This window comes from Sceloporus undulatus, chromosome 6 (assembly GCF_019175285.1).
Source record: "Sceloporus undulatus isolate JIND9_A2432 ecotype Alabama chromosome 6, SceUnd_v1.1, whole genome shotgun sequence".
In the NCBI taxonomy this organism is placed as follows: Eukaryota; Metazoa; Chordata; class Lepidosauria; order Squamata; family Phrynosomatidae; genus Sceloporus; species Sceloporus undulatus.
This window is the reverse complement of record NC_056527.1, coordinates 161,930,014-161,943,743: the sequence shown is the minus strand read 5'-3', so window position 1 is coordinate 161,943,743 and position 13,730 is coordinate 161,930,014. Positions and strand designations below refer to the sequence as shown.

The 13,730-nt window shown below is 40.1% G+C and overlaps 1 protein-coding gene across 3 annotated transcripts in view; it reads right to left on the bottom strand.

Annotated features, from left to right (window-relative positions):
• Nucleotides 1-12,668, bottom strand: part of CTXND1 (cortexin domain containing 1) — a 42,054-nt gene extending 29,386 nt beyond the window's left edge. The window contains exon 1 of one of the 3 annotated variants that reach the window (XM_042476624.1): nt 12,559-12,668. The gene's annotated coding sequence lies outside the window, so the exon portion shown is untranslated. Of the gene's footprint in view, nt 1-5,809; nt 5,981-6,076; nt 6,308-12,558 lie in introns of those variants that run through there. The other 2 variants (XM_042476622.1, XM_042476626.1) reach the window with 2 other exon arrangements.
• Between the last annotated feature and the right edge of the window lie 1,062 nt (nt 12,669-13,730).

The following is a 13,730-nucleotide window of genomic DNA, read 5'->3' as shown; positions in this document are numbered from 1 at the left end:
GCACAGTACATATATTAATGTGTGAGTCCTCAAAACTGCACACATTACAAAAGGACTCTTGTCAGAGAAGGCTCTGACCTCAAGGTAAGCATATTTAATGCTTTCACATCTCAGTACTAACTGACCACTATAAAGGTCTGAAAGGCTTGTGTTCTGTGAAGCTCATGCAGTCCCTTGAAAATTTGTGAGTCATGATTTGCATCTTTCTGGATCCTGTTACATTCGATCCAAGTCCCACAACTATATAACTATGCTTAATAACCTGAAGCTAATGTCACTCAGTCATTGCAAATGAGGACATGGGCTTAATATCTATGAAAGCTCATGTTAAAATAAAAATCAGTCTTAAAGGTGCTGCAGGATTTCTTTGTCCCTTCTCTTTCTTTTTCCCCTTATGCTGCAACAGACTAACACAGCTACTACACATCTGAAAACGACCACGAGTTTGGGGCAGCATTTTAACTGCTTCACTTGCATTAACTATTTATTTTTAACATATACAATATGTGTCACAGGGATATGACTTCGGAAGGCAGTTTGCAATGGTCGCATATCTATAAACACAATGGGTGGTTTCCTGGGCAGCCGTAATAAGATCTTGAATGGAGTAGGATAACTGGATTAAAAATTTATTATCCTCAGCATGCTCTTTTATTATTGCATTTAAGCCACATATTGCAGTCATCTAAAATGTCTGAGTGCGTCTTGAGACCACAAATATCATTACTAGAAAACGATACAAGCTGCAGGGAAGAGGGCATTCGGTTGCTCTTTTACTTACTCATTCCTAAAACACCACACACACATACACACACACCTCTGCAAGCTAACCAAGAACAACCCAAAACCTTTCATCAGGTGGTCTTTTTATAAAGTCAGAATCCTCTTAGAGATTACCTCTTTGAAATGTAATTTATTTTCTTTATTTTTGATTGAGGTATTGTGATAGATTTGTCTAAGGGTTTCCATGTTGGAAATGACTGAAAGACACACAATCATAATTGCGATTTTCAATGTATTTCACACCTAGCCACAATTTAGTGTCTTATTCAGGGAGGAAATCCAAAACAGGTATATGAATGTGGGTTTCCTGTTGAGTTTTTTGGCTTCTGACATCACTCCCATCTAAGCATGCGTGACATGAATTTGATTAATTTGGATTGCTAGACAGTTGGCAGTCCATCATTCCTCTGAAATCCCATTTGGGGACCTATTCCAGGAGAACCAAGTATGGCCATGTTTGTGAAACTGATGAGTCACCCATAATGAGAAGGGAATAGCATTTCCTTTCACCAGTTAGACCGAAAATTGGTTCAGAGAGGGTTCATCATGGCCTTCATCTGAGACTGAAAGAGTGTGACTTGTCCAAGATCACCCAGTGTGTTCCCATGGCTGAGTGGAGATTTCAACCCCAGTTTCCATGAGTTATAGCCAGTGGCATCCCAATGTGGGGGACGGGGCTACTGGGGGCATGGCCAAAATGCCATGCCCACTCCGTTTCATTCACTGCTGTGCCATTGCAGCGGCAGCCTCATGAGAAGACCTCCGCTACCCCAGGGAATCAGGGCAGGCACGCTCAGCCTTGTTCTTCACTGCCATGTTTCTTTCAGCTAGTCTCAAAGGTGCTACAAGATCTCTCTACATACTATTCTATGGACTAACATTGCTATATCTTTGAATTTTATCTCTATAAGCCAGTGTTCATGGGGTAGAATAGAACTTTCCCACTAGCACTTTTTGACACTGACCCATCCAGGAATGACCAGAGTAACTAGAATATACTGGTATGTAGAGAGATTTTGTAGTACGTTTGAGACTAACTGAAAGAAAGACATTGGCAGAATGAGCTTTCGTAGACTTCAGTCTACTTCCTCAGATGCAAAGCAAGCTCATGCTGTCAATTTCTTTCTTTCAGTTAGTCTCAAAGGTGCTACAAGATCTCTCTACATACTGATTCCACAGATTAACATGGCTATCTCTTTGAATTCTAGAATATACTAGGGCAACAATATTAGAGAGATCTGAAACAAAATGTGCCATGCACTTATTCTGGGTGCCATCTAGACAGCTATGCTGATTTTCATGATCATTTCACCCCTTTCCTGCTTTTTGGTTTTGTTTTGATTCCAGAAATAGTAAATCATTATTTTATGCCCACTGAGCATCCTCATCCTTCATAGTGCTCTTGGGGGTCCTTGCCCTACATGCTGAGCCCCCCACTACCACAAAATTTGGTTCTTGTACTTCTGCAAGAGAGCCAGAATGGTGTGGTGTAGTGGCTTGAGTGTTGGACTAGGACACTGGAGATCAGGTTTGAATTCCTACTCAGCTATGGAAACACACTGGTTGACTTTGGGCAAGTCAGACTCTCTCAGGCTCAGGGGAATGCAAAGGCAAAACCCCTTGAACAAATTCTGTCAAGAAAATCCAGTGATAGGTTTGCCTGAGGTTCACCCTAAATCAGAAATTACTTGGAGGCAGACAACAACAATCCCTGCAAAACCTGGATTTCCCTCTTGGGTAAGAACAACGTTTCTGCTTCGGCTGCATCAGAAGGAATTTGCTGGTTGTATAAGAGATAATATCAATTTGACCTATAGATTTGCTGGGTTTATCCAGTGCAGGCCTTTTCCTTATGTTCTTAAAAAGACAAAGGAAGGTAGTTTGAAGGTAGTGTCAGTGAAGATTCTTATCTTTTTTTCCTCCTCTGACTTCAGTTCTTCACACTTCACTTCCCCCACTTGGATACCTTCCTCTGTATAAACCATTTTATCTGGATTTTCTAACTCTTCTTTCTTGTCACTGATTTGCCTTTCAAACAAGCTCTTTTGGGGGAAATGTTATGCAGCACAATGCCTTTATCATAGTATTCCTTCCCATTAAAGTCCTGAATCCAACAGATCATAGTGTCTCAGCCTGAAATTCAACAGAGAGAAATGCAAAATTCTACATATAGGCCAAAAGGTATAGAATGAGGGATACATTGCTCAGCAGTACTACATGAGAAAAGGAACTTGGGATTATTGTTAATCATAAATTGAACATGAGCCAGCAATGTGATGATACAGTAAAGAAGGCAATTCCTATCTTATACTGCATTAATAAAACCATAGTTTCCAAGTCAAGAGAAGTAATATTCCCACTATATTCTGTGCTAGGCAGGCCTCATCTGGAGTACTGTGTTCATTTAGGGATGCCTCGTTTTAAGAAGGACATAGGTTGAAGCGGGTTCAGAGAAGGGCAATGAGGATGATAAGAGGTATGGAGAACAAAAACATATGAAGGGAAGTTGAAAGAGCTGAGGGATGATATGATGGCAATCTCTAAATACCTGAAGGGTTACAGAGAGGAGGGAACAGGCTTACTCACTGCTGCCTCAGAGAGTAAAACCAGGTCTAATGGTCTGAAGTTACAGCAGGATAGACATCAATTGAACATCAGAAGGAACTTATTGATAGTAAAAGCAGTTCAGCAATAGAATCGATTGTCTAGAGAGATAGTGGCATCTACTCTGGACATCTTCAAAGAGTGGCTGGACAGCTACCTGCTGGGGATGCTCTAGCTCAGGGATTTCCAAACTTTAGCCCTCCAGATGTTTTAGGCTTCAACTCCCAGAAGCCCTAGCCAGCTTGGTCAAGAGTTGGGAATTCTGGGAGCTGAAGTCCAAAACATCTGGAGGACCAAAGTTTGGGAATCACTGCTTCTAACTGGAGATCCTGAATTCAGCAGGGAATTGGATATGATGGCCCATGGGGCCTTTCCCAGCTCTGTGATTCTATGATCTCAGGTAGCTTGAAAAACACTTCCTTAGACTATCTAATCTGGTCCACAAACACTGGCATGATGGTGAGGGTATCTTCTCTGCTTGTTGACTAGTGATCTATCTAGAGTTTCTGTCTAATGGTAAAAGGCCTATAATCCATAAAGATGAATAATCCATTTTCGAAATTTCTTAAGGTAGGGGCCACCAATAGGTGTAGCAAGAGTATGCTTTGTAAGATGTAGCATTGCATTGGCCAAGGAGCAGACTGTCTCAGAAGGTAATAAACTCTTCCTTGCTAGAGGTTTCTAAGGACCGGCTGGATGACTATCAGGGTGCTTTGGTGGTGTAGCGATGGATTTCCTGGAGCAGCCAGAGGACTAAATGGCCTTTGAACTAGCTCTAAACTCTGTGGGTTTATGAAATGAAGGTGCAGGAAGTTGTTTGGGAAGCTGGTACATGCCACTCCAATTGTACTTCATTCAAGTTACATATAATACCTCCAGATTTTACTTTATGCATAAATCACAGAAAATTAGCATATTCCTTTGAACCAGATTGGAAAGCCATGGTGAGAGGGTTTATTTAGATTCAGAATCTCATTTTTTCTAATTTGTCACATTTGCAGTTAGTCTACAGTAGAATAAGTTTAATGCATACATTTTCTTTCTTTCTTTTCTTGCAGTGAAGTCCAAGCATGCAATCCTATACCAAAGAAGTCCCACTGTACTCAGCAAAGCTTACTTCCAAGTAAACGTGTACAAGACTGCTATTGATTACTTTTGTCTGATAATGCCATCCAATGTAAGACTGAATGGGAACCATGTTATAATTGTTCCATCAAAAAGGAAAAACTTGGGAAAAACCGTCTGCATCACTACTTAAATAACATTTGGCATTAACACACGGCATATGAAAAAGTACACTTGCTACAACTGGCCATATAATTTCAGTACCTTTGTGGTTGCAAAGAGTCAAAATATAGCTTTATCAATTGTTATTTTGGAGTAAATACCAGTGAACACAATAAGACTGTTGTCGAAATAAACATGCATGGATGCAAGCTATAAAGCTCAGAAGAAGTTTTAAACAACACCCTGTCACAAAAATATATGGGGAGAAGCAATAATAATAATAATAATAATAATAATAATAATATGTATTTATATTTCCCGACTCTCCCTGCAGATCAAGGTGGGATTACAACAGGAATAAAAATACAAAAGCAAAACAAATATTGCATAGCCAAATCTGTACATTAGACAATATAGAGGTATTCCTAAACTTAATGCTCCATGGTGAATTTAGATGGAAAAATGAAAAACAGATTTGGTTCATTACAATAAATGCAGATAGTTTGCTACCATGCTGTGATGCTGATGACTATATTATGATTTCCTTTGGTTTCTGCAAAAGTAAGGAATATTAAATCAGCGGTGGCACTTGAGAACAAATCTGTGTGGGAAAGAAAGACCTGCTGAAACTGTGAATATTGATTCTCTCTGAATCATAGCATTTCATATGGTAACCAATTCGTGACTGATATTACTGCAATATATGAAGTTGACCATACTTTAGCATCCAAAGTACCGGCAGTACTTTCCTCCCAAACTCCATCTATTTCCTTCTGCAAAAATCCACTGCTGCAATGAGTTGACAACATTAAAAAAAGACAACCCCACAAAACAACCCAGAATGATATCAGATTCAGTATATCGTTTCAGGATTAGAGATCCCATTCGCCCGGAGCTTTTATGTCAAGTATTCTTTCAGATTCCAAACTCTTCTCTCCTACCTTCTTTTTCATTGACTAGACACAAATCCTTAGCGCCATGACAAAGTGAAACTTTAAATCATGCTATTAGTCACCTTTATATCAAAATGTTTGTATAATGTTTCTGCACATTTGCATTTGCACACAGATGTGCTTGCCCAGGCACACACAACCACACACACACATATTTTGGGAAGGATGCAGCTTCGTAGAAAATTCACCTGCAACCTAGAATCTCAGGTAAAACTAAACAGAAACTGACCAAAGCCACTTACAGTCAATTAAAGAATCTCATTCTCTATCAAATAATCCATATGTAGACTACTGGAACTCTCAAGTGCCTTCCTTTTCCAACAAAACAGTCCTTGCATAGTCTTAAAAGCTCAATTTCAATCTACACATGCAGGTTTATTTATTTATTTATTCCTTCATAGCCAATAGATTTCATTATTGCAAATGCAATGTACAGGTGAGCAAAGGCGGCAGTCTGTGAAGCATCCTTCTCCCTCTAAGAAACAGCCAGAAAATACGGAGTTACCAACCTATCAGAACTTGTTCAGTCCAGGAGTATCAAAGCAGCAAGCCCTCCCCTGCGATGCGTAGAGGCGATGCACAATCTTTGAGCATCCTTGCATAGCGGTGAAATTCCTCTGGTTGCTTCCCGAACCCCAAAGGACCAATGAGAGATTCCCTTCTGCTCTGACACTGATCCAGGTCTGGAAACTGCCTCTCTCTCACTTGCTTTGTTGCTACAAAGCAGCTAGGCTTCCCCAGTTGCTGCTAACTAATCACAGAAAACAGTGTCTGCTGCAATATCAGAATCGCTTACTGCATTGCTTTCACAGTGGCGCGAGAGAGTGCCTGGTTTTCCAAGCAACACCTGCTTGTGTCAAGAGCCAGAAGGGCTCCCTGCTTTTCTGTCTGGAACAATTCACCTCCTGACTGTCTGCGTGATCTTGACAATCACTTTCACACCCCTGCCTTAACTGTGGTCACTTGTTTGCCTCAGCCATAGGTTTTGGTTTTTGATAAGCAAACAGCCCACTGGGAAAGAAATTAAAAGGCACAATACTGAGGATCAGATAAGAAAGGATGAGGGTATGTGTGTTTCGCACAAGCTAATTGGCACTCTTGCACCATCTGAAGGGCACTTTACCTGTTTTTAAACCTCTGTGTTCCCCCTCCTGCAATTTGCAAGTCAATCTTGGAAGCTAAATTTGCCAGTGCATTTTCTAACACAATAATAAGGCTAAGGAAAGGTGTTCAGTATTTAAATGCATGGTATGGAGGTGACAAGGAATTAGAAGTTATCTCTCTCTAGTCTGGTGTGTTAAAGGAAGCATTGTCGGGCCATAGCGGGAGGGAGACAGGATTTGAGGGGAGATGCCATTCAAAAATAAAAACAGAAATCCAAAGTCCAAAGGATAAAGAACATTAGGCACAATTTTTAAAAAAGTGTGTGCCAACTGACTACCTTTACCTTAAAGGGGAAATAAGAGAGAGTCCTGATCATGTTCATCTTCTTTCTTTCTGTGTGAATATTTCTGAATATTTATAAACCATTTACATCAACTGATTTCAAAGCAGTGTGCAGCTTTCATAAACGTACAATATAAAGCAACACATGCAACCAATATGTGATGTCTCCGTCATCCATAAAACATATTATAGGCTGACCAATACCATAAAGACTTGCAAAAATGGATATGTCTTTCATAGGGCCATAAAAATAAAAATTATCTGAACACGTCTAGTGGGGGGAGGGATAACATTTTGCATAACATCCCACCATCCTAAATACTCTGTTCTGAATGACTGTGAAAAATATAACAAGTGTTTAGCTCTTTGAGGATTTACACCAAAGTCCTCCTATGTATTTCTTTTTCATGTTCGTAAATCTCACTGTTAGTGGAGGCTTAATCCCAGGCAAGTATGTTTAGAACTGAAGCCTTATTTTATAAGCATAAATAAATATACTGTTATTTCTTTGAGTAGCAAGAATGGCAGGGAACAGTGTTTAACAGGTTTGGGCATCCTTTTGGAAGAGAGATCACTGGAAACCTGGGGTAAAATCATAGAATCTTAGTTGGAAGGGATCCCAAGGGCCATCTAGTACAACTCCCTTCTATGCACAAACATAGCATTTGTGAAAGTCTGGACTTTAAGACTATTGTTTCCCAAACTCACATGGCCAAAAGGAATGGCCTATCCCTCCCTGCCATCTTAACAGAGAACAATATCTTGACAAAACATAGGCCTGTGACTCTAGCATCATGTTTTCCTGTCCTATATGATATTAAACACCTTTGCCTGATGAAGAAGTCAGTGGAGCTTCAAATGCTTGCAACATATATTTTATGCATTTTGGTTGTTCCAATAAAGTTATCACTGTTTTGTAGATTTTGGATGTTATTGTACTTCGCTTTATGGCCAACACAGCTATTCATGGATATATAAACTAAAACTGTCATACTTTGGCCAGATCATGAAAAGACATGACTCACTAGAAAAGACATTAAAGCTTGGTAAGATAGAAGGCAGTAGGGAAAAGTGGAAGACCACATTCCAGATGGATAAACTCAATTAAAGAAACCATGGCCCCAAGTCAACAAAACCTGAGCAGCACTGATGATGACAGGGTGACTTGGAGATTCATAGGATTTCCATTTCAGAGCATCTGTTCTCCAGCCATAGTTTTCCGAAGCCCAGAATCGCTTCCACACCATTATGAAGCAACAGACTGAACATGTGTGCATGTGAATAAAAACAGCTACAAAGGCGGGTCATTATCAGTCTAAAAATTTCAATGCAGAATAGTGAGAATAGTGCAAACCAGAGTAAGGAGATGCGAGGATAAACAGGAACATAGAATTGCAAGTGAAGGCAAGAGTTACTTTAGGTTGAATGAAGGGAAATGCACATATTTGAGCTTCTTTTTGTTAGAAAGATAATCATTTCTCAACCAATGGAAGAAATAGGACTGACAGTGCTCAAGAGAGTTCTTTTTTATATTAAGGGATGCTTGCACTCTTTGCCATTGAGAAAGCGTTCATCATCTTTGACAGGAAGGAAAGGAAAATTCTATGCCTTCTGGTTAAGCATGTTGTCTCAACTCAGTGGGTCTCCCCCTTCCTGCCAACAACTCTGACCTTGACAAGAACTCTCCTAACAATAAAAGATTCATAGTTCTTGTCTGTTTTTGGAGAGTGGAAACTTACTTTTCATAATCTGCTTGAATTAACTGAAATGGAGGCCTCAGTATCCATTAGATCTGTGAGGCATTTTCCCACCACACCACCCTAAGAGACTAGGGTACACATGACAAGACTTTCTTCCCAAGGGATGTCAAGCACGGTCCACCCTTTTGATTTTCCAAATAGTTAAGACTATTTTCTTTCACATGGACTTTTGTCCTTACAACCAGGGATGGCTGCTCCAGGTGTTTTAATTATCTGCATACCCTCCAATTGTCCTGATTTGGCGGAGACAGTCAATCCCTGGGGTTTCCACTTCACCTGAGCATCTGAGGAAGTCAGCTCAAGTCTACAAAAGCTCATGCTACCAACTTCTATCTTTCATTTAGTCTCAAAGGTGCTGCAAGATGTCTTTGCATACTGGAGAAATAAACCACCACGTCTCATTGGTAGCTGTAGTTGCATCTCATGAAGATGAATGTGTTGAGGGTCTGGAGCTGAGGTCTCCTTGATAGAGAATGGAACATAAACATGAATCCAGATAAAACTCAACATCACCACCCAACTCATGTAACCCACCATTTCTGCAGAGTTCAAACTCCTGTGTTCCAGTTGTGTCATGAGAGGTCTGCATAGCAGCTCCACTGCTATGTCTGGTTAATAAACCAGACTTGAGGCACACATCCCCACCTACATCATCCAGTTGCTCTTGGTGGTTCCTTCCTTATACTGTGTGCATATTTTTCTGTGAGCACTTCTTATGTATTTGCAACATGTCAAATTGTGTTGTATAGGAAGTACTGCCCTATTTAGACCAACATATATATGGATTTCAGTTACTCATAACAACAAAGTTATTTATAACCTGTGACAGGACTGTGATGTGGTGAGAGTAGGGTTGCAACATCAGCAGCATCCCATTCTGTGAGATTTCATAGCCAAAACATAAAACCTCTGAGATGTCACAAAAGTGTAGCAGTCAAGGGTTGACATGGGTGACAGAATTGCTTTCTGGGTCAGTTGATTCTGGAAATAGGCATGAGGAGAATTTGGATACATGAGCCCAGAAACTGGATAATACTCAACCACTTAGATAATACAGGTTAAGTTTTCCTTATCTAGAATTCTGAAATCAAAAACGCTCCAACTTTCAAAATTGTCCACACAGGTGGTTGAGAAATTAACCTTTTGCTTTCTGATGGTTTAATCTACACAAATTTTGTTTCATGCACAAAATTATTTAAAATATTGTTTACAAAATTACCATCAGGCAATGTTTATAAGGTGTATATGAAACATAAATGAATGTCATGTTTGGCTTTGGGTCCCATCTCATTGTGTATATGCAAATATTCCAAAACTGGGAAAAAATCCCCCAAACTTCTGGTCCCAAACATTTTGGATTAAAGAGACTGGACCTGTATGAAAATCCTGAGCCGGGGGGGGGGGACCCTGCCCAACAATCCTGCTACAGCAGTTGCCTCTGATCAAAGTACATCTCACACTTTTAGCAACGCATGACATACAGAGTTGTTTCAAGTTATGCACCACTGTTACCATGGCTTGCATAACAAGAAGACTCACTAGTCGCAATGCTGGTGATCCTGCACTCCCCATCTGGCTTCAAATATGATTTTACATTTTGACACTTCTCTCTCCAAAACTGCTACCTTCACTTCTGGCTGTTTGGTACACTGACATTGTATTAATGCAACATACACAGAAACACCTTCACACCAAGCCAGAGAAATCTGGTGCCAGCTGGGAATGGGCAGAAGCTTTAAATCCATCTCACATACAAAATATGAACTACTACTACTCTTCTTCCAGTACTTCCTTCTCCTCTAGTACTACAGTGCCCTGAGATTTATCTCTGTGCCTGGAAAATTAAAGAAACATGGGGATTCCCTACTTCAGCCAGAGCCCCGACAGAGCAACTCCTAAGGAGAGTCCAACCATGGGATAAATGATGACATAGAACAATGTTAGCCCTTTGACTGTGATATTTATTACATTCTGTGATATTTATTACATTCTCCATGAGATGGGAAAGGAGATGGGGTGAACCATTGCCTGACCACCTTGGCACACCAAAAGCTGTTTTCCCTTCCATATTTCTATCGCATTTTTGCATTATGGATGTTGCAAGAACTGAAGACTAAATCTTTCTTAATTATTGAAATGAGGCCACACTGTGTTATATTTTTACAGTGCAGGCAGAAGACTTTATGTCTTCCAAGTCACCAGGGACCTACAGACAGTTAGTTCAAATCAATATTTGGAGAGGAGCCATACAGCTCAGGGATGGAGCACATTCTTTACATGCAGGAGGCCCCACATTCAGTCCTTGATATTTTAAAAAGATCCTGGGCATCAGACCTGGGACACTTTTGCCTGATGTCCTGGAGTGTTCTTGCCAATGTGAGAGGCTGATACTGGACTCAATGGACTCATAGCGTAAGATAGGTTTCTAAGGTCAATCTGTCCTCAACTACACTTATTTAATTGCATTTTATCCTGGTTTTTCATCCTTGGATTAAAAAGGCATGGTTTGTTCTTAGTCCCATTTTTTGACTCACAACAACTCTGTAAGAAAAAATAGGCTGAAAAGGAGTGACTGGTTCACAGTTACAAAATCACTTTTAGAACTAAATGAAGTTTTGAACCTAGATTTCCTAGTCCTATTCTGACACACTAACCACTACCCTAGAAGCTTCCAAAAATATGAGAGGAAGAGTCATACTAGGTCAGAAAGGCAGTCTACCTATGCCAGTACAGTTTCTATAGTGGTCAACTAGATGCCTATGGGAAATCACAGGACACAAACACAGTATCACCTTCTAGCTTGTGTTCCCCCCCCCCCCCCAAAACTAGTATGAGAGTCTGTGATGCTAGAGGTAATATATAGCCATCATGACTAGTAGCTATGGATAGTGTTATTTTTCATGCTCCACATGCTTGGAACATGTCTGTTAGTCCAAAATGAGATCTCTTACTGCTCTGCAGCTCCAGAGTCTCCCTAAAATAAATGTTAAAAGGCCCTGTACCTGTCATATTAGAAGGTATAAGCAGATATGGGCTCATTTTCATTCATGCAATTGTGTTTTAAAATTCCCACCTTCTTTAATGCCAAATGCCAAATGGAACAGATGAATGCATCCTAACATTTCATTGCTGTGAAAGAAGCAGATGAGTAAATATGGAGCCAGGTTGTATGTGTTGTGTATCAGTGTGTTGTCAGGTAGGGAATTACCAGGTTAATATAGGCTCAATGTTTATTCTTTAGTGGGAAATCTATATTCCTCTCACAAAGAGGCATATGCAAAGACACTTTTCTGCTAAGATATTTTGGAGAACAGAGAAAGATAATATTGGTACTACTAAACTCCTTTTTTTAAAGCCATATATATTGTATTAATGTTATAGCAGTTTTCATGCAGCCACTGTTGATCACTGGACATCTGTTTGGTGGTGACTGTTATTATTAAAAATATTAACTGCTCTTCAGCTTTAGCTTGCACAGCAGTGCATGACATCCATGTTCTCAGACCTTGTGTATATCTATGCGTGCCTTCAAGTTGTCTGTTGACTTATGGCAAGCCCATGAGTTTGATAGGGTTTCCTTAGGCAAGGAATACTTAGAGGTGGCCTTACCAGTTCCTTCATCTTAAATGTAGCCTACAGCATTTGGTATTTGTTGGTATTCTCCCATCCAAGTATTAGCCAGGGTTTGGCCTCCTGAGCGTTCAAGTTCAGACAGGATTCTGGTGCCTTTTAGGGTATTTAGGCTGCATTTCCCAAAGATACTAGCCTTTAAAAAATGTACTAACCTGCTGGGGGCTGGCAGCAGAGGGACAGACAGCCATGTTGCTACACAACTGGGCTTTTCTTCTCCAAAACCCCATCTAGTTCTAAATGAGACATAGAACTCAGATCTTCCTCACCTTTAACAATGCCTGCAACATAGGTCCAACTTAAATATTAATTAAAAATCACTCATGAAAAGAATATTACCTACATTATGCTTTTCTTATTCCTCAATAAATAGATGACCACACACTGATGTAGTAGTGATGGGTGACTCAACTATCCTGATATTTGCTGGAAGTCAAACTCAGCCAAATCCTCAAGGTCTAGCAAATTCCTCACCTGCCTCAAAGACAATTTCATTGTCCAAAAGGTGGAAGAGGCAACAAGGGGATCAGCTATTTTAGATCTGATCCTAACCAACAGGGATGACTTGGTTAATGGGGTGCAAGTGGTGGGATCCTTAGATGAGAGTGATTGTGTTCTCCTGGAGTTTGTTATACAGTGGAAAGGAGAAGCCAGGCATAGTCAGACACACATTCTAGACTTTAGGAAAGCTGATTTTAGTAACGTAAAGAAATGCTGGGGATGATCCCATGGTCAGCAATACTAAAAGAGAAGGAAGTTCAAGACTGATGGATGATAGTGACAAATTGTATGATTGGATGGCGAGGTTTGTGAATGTAGAAGGGAAAAGAAGGTAAAAAGTGTAGGCAAGTTGAAGAGAGGTTGTAGAAGATGACTGTGAGAATACATGCTCAGAAGAGATAGTCATAAGACAGTCTTTAGGATGTTGTTAGTGTTGTTATATTGTTAATATTAGTATGTATTTTTATTATTGAAATTGTTTTATTTTGAATAAAGATTATTAAAATAAATAATAGGGAGGGGTTATTGGAGTTGTAGTCCACAACATCTGGAGGTGCAAAGGTTTTCCACCTCTGCTTTGTACTATGTAGTTGGCATGTCTTTTGGGGAAAATATCCAGAAATGGCATGGATCAGATGCTTTCCATCTTGACTGGTAAAATGGACTAGGACCTTTGCACCAAACTCTACCAGGGCTGTGGTTCCAGACAAATGGAGAGATCTGAATCAGAGCCACGTTTCATTTTGAAGAAACCCTCTGTGTCTGTGTTAATTTTCAAAAGAAGCAAGTCAAGGAATTTACATTGACCTCCTGAGAGGAGCACCAC